The sequence below is a fragment of the Rhinolophus ferrumequinum genome, chromosome X, assembly GCF_004115265.2.
Source record: "Rhinolophus ferrumequinum isolate MPI-CBG mRhiFer1 chromosome X, mRhiFer1_v1.p, whole genome shotgun sequence".
NCBI classification, from domain to species: domain Eukaryota; kingdom Metazoa; phylum Chordata; class Mammalia; order Chiroptera; family Rhinolophidae; genus Rhinolophus; species Rhinolophus ferrumequinum.
The window spans coordinates 24431437-24442287 of NC_046284.1; positions in this window are offsets into that span (position 1 = coordinate 24431437).

Below are 10851 nucleotides of genomic sequence, written 5' to 3' on the forward strand. Positions count from 1 at the left end.
TTGCTAATATAGTAATTACACTCAGCAATCTATTGTTTGACTGGGAGAGTAGAGAAAATCCATGTTTATTTTGAGAGCTAGAAAGATAGAGTATTTATAAATAAGTAATGCACAAATATGTTCTAAAGAGAAAGTTACAGTGTTTTAGCCTATATAGCAGCTATTAATGGCTACCACTTATTGAGAGGCTATCATTTACCAAGTGTTTTACCTATGTATTCTTATTGAATTATCAGAATAATGATATAAGGTTGGTATTACTGCCTCCTTTTTGTCGACGAGATAGGTGAGGCTCCAAGATGCAAGCTTAGTCAAAGTAATATTGCTAGTTAGTGATAAATCCAAGATTCAGAATCAAATTTGTTTTACTGCAAAGCCAATGCATTTTCAAGTTTATAATACTACTTTTGTACATAGTGAGCCTCTCTGAAACATGTCTGTGAAACTAAACTCATTGGATCTCAGAAGTGGGGAAAAAAACAAACAAACAAACAAACAAAAAAAAAAACCCCACAAAAACCCTGTAAATGGTCCAGTCCAATATCTTGTTTTACAAGCAAGAAAACTGAGGACCAGAAAGGGGGAGTTATTAGCTGAAGATTAGATGTCTAGTTAGTGGTAGAACAGAGGCCAGAGCTCATCTATCAGAAAATTTACCCATTGTTCTGTTTAATTTGGGACCTGGAGAGCCTGATTCTAATCAGCATAGACATGTAAGTATGACCAACACTGGCCTACTAATCTCATAGGGGTGTTAGGACAATAAAATTGTAGTAATAGATTTGAGTGGGATTTGGATGAAAAAAATTAGTGGCAGGAGTTTTTTTTGTTAACATTTGCATGAACATAAGCTATGATTTGAGAAAGAGAGTCTATTTACAGAGTAGTCTTTCAGTTAACCTCAGATTCTCTCAGAGGAAGATGATTCTGTAAACATAATGTACATTGCTGTGTTGAATACCACACAGTTGGCTCATGTGTGGTTATTTATATGGATAGAAATCAAAGAAACTAAAAGCCTCAGTTCTTCCAGAAGAAACAATTGGAAGATATGGGTAAAATGCTGAAGGTGCTCCTGAGGAAAATAACAGGACATTGTAGGTACGATTAGTGGCATTGTGCATTTTATTGAAATCCCCCCACTTGCAGTGGAGAGGAGCAAGCAATGGGGTAAGCCCTTTTGCTAACAGCCACTGATTTTTGTCATACAGTAAAAACTGATCTATTTTCTTTCTTTTTAAATTAAATTTATTGGGGGTGACATTGGTTAATAAAATTATATAGGTTTCAAGTACACAATTCTATAATACATCATCCACACATTGCATTGTGTGTTCACCACTCAGAGTCAGTTCTCGTTCCATCACCATATATTTGGCCCCATTTTCCCTCTTCAACCACCCCCTACCCCCTTACCCTCTGGTAACTACTAAACTGTTGTCTGTGTCTATGAGTTTTTGTTTCTTTTCTTGTTTGTCTTGTTTGTTGCTCTCAGTTTTATATCTCACATATGAGTGAAGTCATACAGCTCTCAACGTTTTTCTGTGTGGCTTATTTTGCTTAGCATAATCTCAAGATCCATTAATTTTGATATGTCTGGTGGGGCCTAGAACTTGAAAAATTTCAGGCAGAGAGTCAAGTTTCTCTTTGAATAACTCTAAATTGCTTTTCACTCTATTTTATGTGTGCAGAGGGAACACACAATAAATTTGGGTAAGAATGTAGCAGGCAGAAATCAGAGCTGATGAATTCCAAGCTTACATGAACTAAGGTTCCCAATCCTGGGGGCTTTTCTTTTTCCCTGTCAGTAGACTTAGTAAAACAAGACAGATGTTCTGAGTACTCCTATCTCCTGTCCCATTACTCAGGGATTTTGGAGACTAGGCATTTCAATTGCTTTGTTGAAGTAAAAGAGGATTTAGTGGATTAGGGTGTAAGGGGGAGAGGGGATGAAGAGAGCAGGGAATGGCACATCAAGCAGATGAATTGTGTTTGTAGGAGATGTGAAAGTGAAAAAAGCATAGAATCCATGCCCTGCAGTAACTCAAGCAACTACCACTCTTACTTTCTTGAAGACACTACAAGAACCTAATGTTCACAATCCTCCTGACTCAGAGAGTTTAATCCCAGGTTAGGATGAGAGCAAATTCTTAGTGGTTTGCCTTAGCACTCATATTTATATAATGTGGTTGACTTTTTAAAAATTATTCAACAGTATTTTATTTTTTAATTATTTATCATTTTCAGTTACAGTTGACATTCAATATGATTTTATATTATTAGTTTCGGGTGAACAAAATAGTGGTTAGACATTTACTAAAATTATGGTACATAAGCAACTTCACTAAAACAAACATTGTAGATAGCCACCATTCTGAATGTCTATATGACTTTTTTCAGGTACAGTCATGTTTTATGTGGCTTGAAGTTATAACACAAATATATTTCTTTTGTGTTTTTTTTTCTAGTGATTATATAGCCATCTCGTCTGTTAATATCCAAGAGTGTGTTTAGCAATTCTTCAGTTATTAAGCATTTGGAATCTTTCATTAAATGTCTTTTAACTGCACCAAACACTATTACCTTTCAAGGTCCATGGTCAATATTACCTCCTCCATAATACCTTTCTTCTTTCCACCCCACACTGCTCCATCCACGTGGAATGAAATCAATCATTCTTCTTTGTTCTTGCAGCTCTTTGTCTTTAATTCCATTGATAGAAAGTGTTATACATACAGTTAGTTGCCTTCCCTACTATGTTATAGGCTCCTTAAGGGCAGAGATTGGATCTTACACATAACTGAATCCCCTAATCATATAACATGGCGTTTTACAGATATATACACAGTAGGTGATATTTAAACAAAAACATAGTGAACATTTTTTCATACATTATTTTCATTTATTTTGGATTATATCCTTGGGAATATATTCTTGCAAATGGAATTACTCAGGCAAACAGCAGTTACACATCATCATACTGTTTTCCAAAAATTTACCAGCAATTTACATGGTATGAAAAATAATAAACATTGCCACCATCAATTTATATGGTGACCTGTTGCCTGACAGTGATCTTTATTATATACATACCTACCAAGCTGGGGAAAACTGTGTTTTAAATTATATTATGCAGAGGTCATACATTTGTTATGTGATTATATACTCAGTACATTCCCTACTGTGCATGTTGTCCATTTTCTTTGATGAATCATTTAGTGAGCTTCATATGTTGATCTCATATATTTCATTATTTATTTATATGTTCTGACTGGTGTTTTTCTAAAATTTTTATTAAATTTACTGGGGTGACATTTGTTGGTAAAATTATATAGGTTTCAAGTGTACAATTCTATAATACCTCATCTATATATTGCATTTGTGTTCACCACTCAAAGTCAGTTCTGCTATCACCATATAGTTGACGCCGTTCTATCACCACTTTTTGACACCCTTAATACTCTTCTACCACCCGCCTTAAACTCTGGTAACCACTAAACTGTTGTCTGTGTTTATGAGTTCTTGTTTGTTTGTTTTTTGCTTTCAGTTTTGTATCCCACATGAGTGAAATCACATGGTTCATGACTTTTTCTGTCTGACTCATTTCACTTGCTTAACATGTTAATCTCAAGATACATCCATTTGTCACAAATGACAGTATTTCATCTTTTCTTATAGCCAAATAATATCCCATTGTGTATATGTACCACATCTTCTTTATCCAATATCTATCAAAGGACATATCAATTGTTTCAATAAGGCTACATATATCTTTCATATAAATGTTTTCAGACATTTTTGGGTAAACTCCCAAAAGAGGGATTGCTGGGTGATATGGCAATTCTACTCTTAATTTTTTTAGGAACCTCCATAGTGTTTTGTATAATGGTTGTACCAATTTACATTCCCACCAGCTCTGTATGAGTGTCTATTTTCTCCATAGCCTCTCCAACACTTGTTATTACTTGTCTTGTTGATAATAGCCATTCTAACAGGTGTGAAGTGTGAATTTGCATTTCCTTAATAACTAGTAAAGTTGAGCATTTTTCCATATATCAGTTGGCTATTTGTATGACTTCTTGGGAGAAGTGTCTGTTCATTTTTTAATTGTTTTTGTTGTTGTTTTATTGTTGAGTTGTACAAAGTCTTTATATATTTTGGACATTAGCCCCTTATCGGAGGTGTTGTTCACAAATAGCTTCTCCTGTTCAGTTGGCTGCCTCTTTGTTTTGTTGATGGTTTCTTTTGATGTGCAGTAGCTTTTTAGTTTGATATAGTCCCATTCATTTATTTTTGCTTTTACTTCCTTTGCCTTTGGAGTCAAATTCATAACATCCTCTCTGAATGTGAGGTCCACAATATAGTACTTATGCTTTCTTCTATGTAATCTATTTTTCATGTCTTATGATTTGTTTTTTGATCCATTTTGAGTTAATTTTGGTATATGGTGACAGGTAGCAGTGTAGTATCATTCTTTTGCACATGGCTTTCCAATTTTCCCAGCACCATTTATTGAAGAATGTTTCTTTTCTCCATTATATGTTTTTGGCTCCTTTGTCAAAAATTATCTGCCCTATATATGTGGGTTTATTTCTAAGTTCTTAATTCTATTCCATTGGTCTCTGTGTGTTTTTCTGCTAATTCCAAGCTGTGTTGATTATTGTTGCTTTGTAGTAGAAATTGAAGTCAGGGAATGTGATACCTCCATCTTTGTTCTTTTTTCTTAGATTGCTTTGGCTATTCAGGGTCTTTTGTGATTCCATACAAATCTGATGATCTTTTTGTCCTATGTTACTTAAAAATGCCTTTGGGATTTTGATGGAGATTGCATTAAATCTGTGTATTGCTTTGAGTAATATGGACATTTTAACTGTGTTGATTTTTACAACACAGTTTCTTTGTGTCTTCGATTTCTTTCAATAATACCTTATAGTTTTCAGTGTATTGGTTGTTCACATCCTTCATTAAGTTTATTCCTAGGTATTTTATTCTTCTTGTTGCAATTGCAAAAGCAATTGTTTTTTCATTTCTTTTTCCTAAATTTCCTTATTAGTATGTAGGAACACAGTGGATTGTTGTACATTGATTTTGTATCCTGTCACTTTACTGTATTTTTTTAAATTTTTTCTAGTAGTTTTTTGGTGGAGTCTTTAGGGTTTGTTATATAAAGAATCATATCATCTGCAAAAAGTGACAATATGACTTCCTCATTCCTGATTTTGATGCCTTTTGTTTCTTTCTCTTGCCTGATTGCTGTGGCTAGGCCTTCCGATATTATTTTGAGAAACATACAGCAACTTGTGGCTAATTGTAGAGGAAAAACTTTCAGTTTTTCATCATTAAGTATAATATAAGCTGAGGGTTTTTCATATACGGCCTTTATTATGTTGAGGTGCTTTCCTTTTATACCCATTTTATTAAGTGCTTAATCATAAATGGATATTGTATCTTGTCAAAATGCCTTTTCTGTATTTATTGATATGATCATATGATTTTTATCCTTTATTTTGTTTATGTGGTGTATCACATTGATCAATTTGTATATGTTCAACTATATTTGTTCTCCTGGAATTAATCCCACTCAATCGTGATATATAATCTTTTCAATGTAATGTTGTATTAAATTTGCTAGTATTTTGTTTAGGATTTTTGCATATGTATTCTTCAGAGATATTTGTCAGTAGTTTTCTTTTTCTGTGTTATCCTTGCTAGTTTTTGGTGTCAGAGTAATGTTGGCCACATAAAATTATTTAGGAAATATTGCCTCTTATTCAATATTTTTGGAGACTTTGAGGACAGATATTAAATCATCGTTGAATGTTTGGTAGAATTCACTAGTGAAGCTATCTCCTGGACTTTTGCTTTTGGGGAGGTTTTGGATGATTCTTTCAATTTCCTTACTGTTGATCGGTGTATTTAGATATTTCAGTTCTTTGTGATTCTGTCTAAAAAGGACATATTTCTAAGAACTTATCCATTTCTTCTAAGTTTTTGAATTTTGCGGCATATAGTCTTTCATAGTATTCTTGTATTTCTGTGATATCCATAGTAATTTCTCCTCTTTCATTTCTGATTTTATTTGTGTCTTTCCTCTTTTTTTTTCAGTGAGTCTAGCCAGGGTTTTATCAACTTCATTAATCTTTTCAAAGAACCACCTCTTTGTTGCATTAATTATTTTCTATTATCTTTTTGTTCTCTCACTTAATTCTGCTCTAATTTTTATTTCCTTACTTCTGCTGAGTTTGAGTTTCATCTGTTCTTCTTTTTCTAGTTCTTTAAGATGTAATGTTAGGTTGTTTATTTGAGATTTTCTTGTTTCTTGAGATAGGCTTTTAATGATATAAGTTTTCCTCTTATTACTGTTATTACAGCATCCCAATAATTTTGATATGTTGTATTTTCTTTCTGATTATTTTTTATTTTTATTAAATTTACTGGGATGACAGTGGTTAGTAAAATTATGTATACAGATTTCAAGTGTACAATTGTATAATACATCATCTATATATTGTATTTTTTGTTCACCACTCAAAGTCAGTTCTCCTTTCATCGCCATAAATTTGACCCCTTTTACCATCTTCTATCACCTCCCCTTGCACTCTAGTAATTACTAGACTGTCGTCTGTGTCTATGAGTCTTTTTTTCTTATTCATTTGTAGCTTTCAGTTTTATATGACACTTAGGAGCAAAATCATACGGCTCTCAACTTTTTCTGTTTGACTTATTTCAGTTAGCATGATAATATCAAGATACATTGTTCCCATTTGTTTCTATGTAACTTTTGATCTCTGCTTTTATTTCTTCTTTGACCCAGTCGTTCTTTAGTAGCATGTTGTTTTAAAAGTCCTCCTCAATTGTACATATTTTCCCTATTTGGTTGTTTTCTTTTTGATCTTTTTTTTTTTTAAATTACAGTACAGTGTGCATGAGATTTTTAATCATATATTTGAACATATCATCCTGGCTTTAACGATACCTTCCATTTTTCCAATAGCTACAGTAGCTAGATAAACAATGTTGTTCTGTTTTTTCCCCCTAGTTTCACAGCTCAAATTTTTATGAATAACTTTTTGGTCCCTCTGGAATTTATTGAAGCATATGACTTGAGGTACATATTCAGATTCACATCTCTTGTTACAGGTACACAGTTTTCCCAACTATATTTATTTGTTAGTGCTTCTTTCAGTGTGTGTGTTTCTATAAGTTTGCCTCTATTTCTCTGAAGTATGCTATTTCATTAATCAATATATGTGTTTAACCCAATACCAAATCATCTTTTTTATATGTATGACTTTTTAATAAGGTTTAAAATTTGAGAAGCTATTTACCATTACTACTTAAAATAGTATATTTTGGTATTTTTGTCGCATTTTTCTTCCAGGTGAATTTCACTATAAATTTGTCATGGTCTATAAAATATCCTGTAGAATTTTTAATTGATATTGCATTAAATTAATACATCAACTTCAAGAGTCTCATCCTTCTTATATTTTTAGCTTTGCCAGTGGGGAACATGATATCTCCACTATTCATGTCTTTATTTCACCAATTATGATTTTATTATTTCCTTTGTATGTATTTCTTTTTCCACTGTTAAATTTTTCAAAGTATTTTTAAATTGATGATCTTATCCAGTGCTTATCAGGACTCTCTGCTGTAGGTCAGTAGAGGATTTAGAAGCAGCCAAGGATGACCAATCTATAATGAACTTATTTTTGTCAGTATTCATTAGGATTACTTTTTTTTTGGTTAACAGCCTTATTGAGAAATAATTCACATACCATAGAATTCACACATATAAATGTGTATACATTCAATAATTTATAGCATATTCAGAATTATATAACCTTCACCATGATCTATTTTAGAACATTTTCATTACCAGCAAAAAAAAAAAAAAAATTGGAAAACTTGAAAACATATGGGAATACCAAATCATGGTAGATAGTAAACTAAAGAAACAATAAAGTCCTTGTTTCCATGAGTATCAAAATTTTTAGACATATTGCCATTTGTGACAACATGGATAGATCTTGAGATTATTATGTCAAGTGAAGTAGATCAGACAGAAAAGTCAAGAACCATCTAACTTCACTTATATATGATACATAAAACTGAAAGAAACAAAGGAACAAGAAAAACAAATAAAGAAACAAAACGTCATAGACACAGACAACAGCTTGGTGGTTACCAGAGGGTAAGAGGGAAGGGGGTATGGTAGAACTGCGTAAAGGGGTTCAAATATATGGTGATGGAAGAAGAACTAACTCTGGGTGATGAACACATAATGCAATATATAGATGATGTATTATAGAATTGTATACTTGAAACCCTTGTAGTTTTATTGACCATTGTCCCCAAAATAATTTAAATTAAATCAGATAGCTAATAAAAAACAAACAACAAAAAAACCTACCATTCCTACAGCACTCCTCAAGATATTGGCACTCAATAATCTACTTTCTGTCTCATAGATTTACATATTCTGGACATTTCATATATATATGGAATTGTAAATTTTTAAAAAATGGACTTTTAAGGAGAAACAAAAACAACATTTACTAAACACCTAAATATCCGTTAGGCACTTTATATATATATTTTTTTTCTTATTTAATCTGCAAAACATTCAAGTTAGGTAATATTATTTCCATTTTAGATAAGGGAATTGATGGCAGAGATTGTTAAGTACTTTGTCCAATATCATAGGATGTGGCATAACTTGAATATGTGACCAGATCTTTGACCAAGCTCTTTCTGCCTTAAGGTAGTTAGGAAGTTTGAAAAAAACATCCCTCCCATGCTTTTGCTTCAGTGGTCCTCAGGGCCTTGCACAGAGACTATACATCAATATAACATTTCTGACATTGTAGGTTGAAAGAGTAGAGTAGGGTAGAGTGATTTGTATAGTATAGACTCATGGAACTACAGAAATTTGCTTTCCCCATCCCTCCCTCAGATATTAGAAATGACCAATGATCTATGTACAGTTTGATTCACAGAGCCATGAGAAATTAGATCTCAAAACTGGAAAGAGCTTCAGAGACCATCCAGTCTAGCTGCTTCATTTTATTTATAAAGAAACTAGGACCCAGAAAGAGCAAACTATTTGCTTATGATAATATAGCTCAAATATAGTGACAGAGGATGACCTTTCATCTGTTATTAGAAGAACAAATTTTCCAAAGGTGAAAGTCCCATCCACAATAACTTCAGAGAACAAATTAAGGAGAAAGAAAGACAGTGACGTGGAAAGGTCACTGAATTAGATCAGGAGATCTGGGTTCCACACCAGCTCTGACACTAATTCACTGTAAGACCTTAGACAAGACACTAAACCTTTTTAAATTTCTTTTTCTTTGCCTGGAAATGGGTGAGTTGGAATATATGATCATTTGGAAGACTGCATTTACTAAAAACTCAAGAAATTTTTTTGAATAAGTAAACAAGTGAAACTTTATTTAAATTCTAAATGTTATGCTATTTTTGAAAGATTCTCAGTGACCTACATAATTGAAGAACTGAATAGTGGGGTAACAAAAAAAATTTTTTGTTAAGAACTGATAATATAAAATGCACATGCCTCTAGGGATAAATTCATTAACGGCATCTTTTAAACATGAAAGATTACTTCTTCAACAAATAAAAGGAGTTCCTGATTATTTCCAATAGGTAAATATCAAAGATGCATTAGTCAAGTTAATAATACACTAATTCTGGCTGCTATATCAATACTAGTTAATGTGTTGCATGTGTAGATGCGATATGTCAAATCATTTCTTTAATAAAATCTTAATTTTGAGTGTTTATTTCTTTGGGAAGTAAAAGCAATTCAATCTTATTTTAAGGGAGAAAAAAGATTTCTCCATGGTCTAACGACTAATAGAGAGTCAGTTATTCATCCAACTAATATTTATTGAATGCAAACAATGCACGCAGACATCAAGTAATAGAGTTATCCTAAAATGGGAAATTTTAAAAATGATACAAGAACGTGAAACTCACATTGAAAACATGTCTCTTTTGATGCAAGATACGTGAACAGCTAAGAGCTATTTGTTTAAAACTTCAGAGGTTGACACTTTCACAGTGGAGAGGCAGAGCAGATAATGTGTGTGTAGGGGGTGAGTGGGAGGGCACAGAGTGCAGCTCTGTAAGCAGGAGCTGATGCAGACAGCAGAAAATGGTCACATTGACGCATTTCTCCTTCCTTTCCCACCTTCCATGATGAAATAATAATAGGGATCCATTCCATGTGTATTGTATCATACTTCAGAGTTTATAAAGTTCTTTCACATTCATTATTTTTTATTCTCATGCCAACCCTAAACGAGAGGCATAGCGGGTATTGTTTTTATTTTTTTCCATTTTCAAGATAAGAAAATACGGGGCTCAAAGAGGTTAAGTGGCTTTTCCTTTGAAAGACAATACAAATTAGTGGCAGAAGTAGAATTCATGTCTTTTGTTTCTGAAATCAGTATTCTTTCCATTATCTCTATTCAGCCCATTCTCTCTATTTGGAGGTATAGGTTATTGAACGTTCCCCGGGGCAGGCTGCTGTGCTGAGAGCAGCAGCAGGAGTTAAGTCCAACAGTTTTGGTAGAGCAATAAAGAGCGAATTACTACCATAAGTAAAAGACTCTTCTTTTATCTGCTCTGACCAAACTTTGAGTGTGTGTGTGTGTGTGTGAGAGAGAGAGAGAGAGAGAGAGAGAGAGAGAGAGAGAGAGAGAGAGAGAAGGAGAAGAGCATGGAGATTATACTTCAGCCATTCTCTCTAAAGTTCACTTCTCTTGGTCTAAAATGATAATAGAGTACATAGACAATGCTTCTACTTCCATTTGGTGAAAT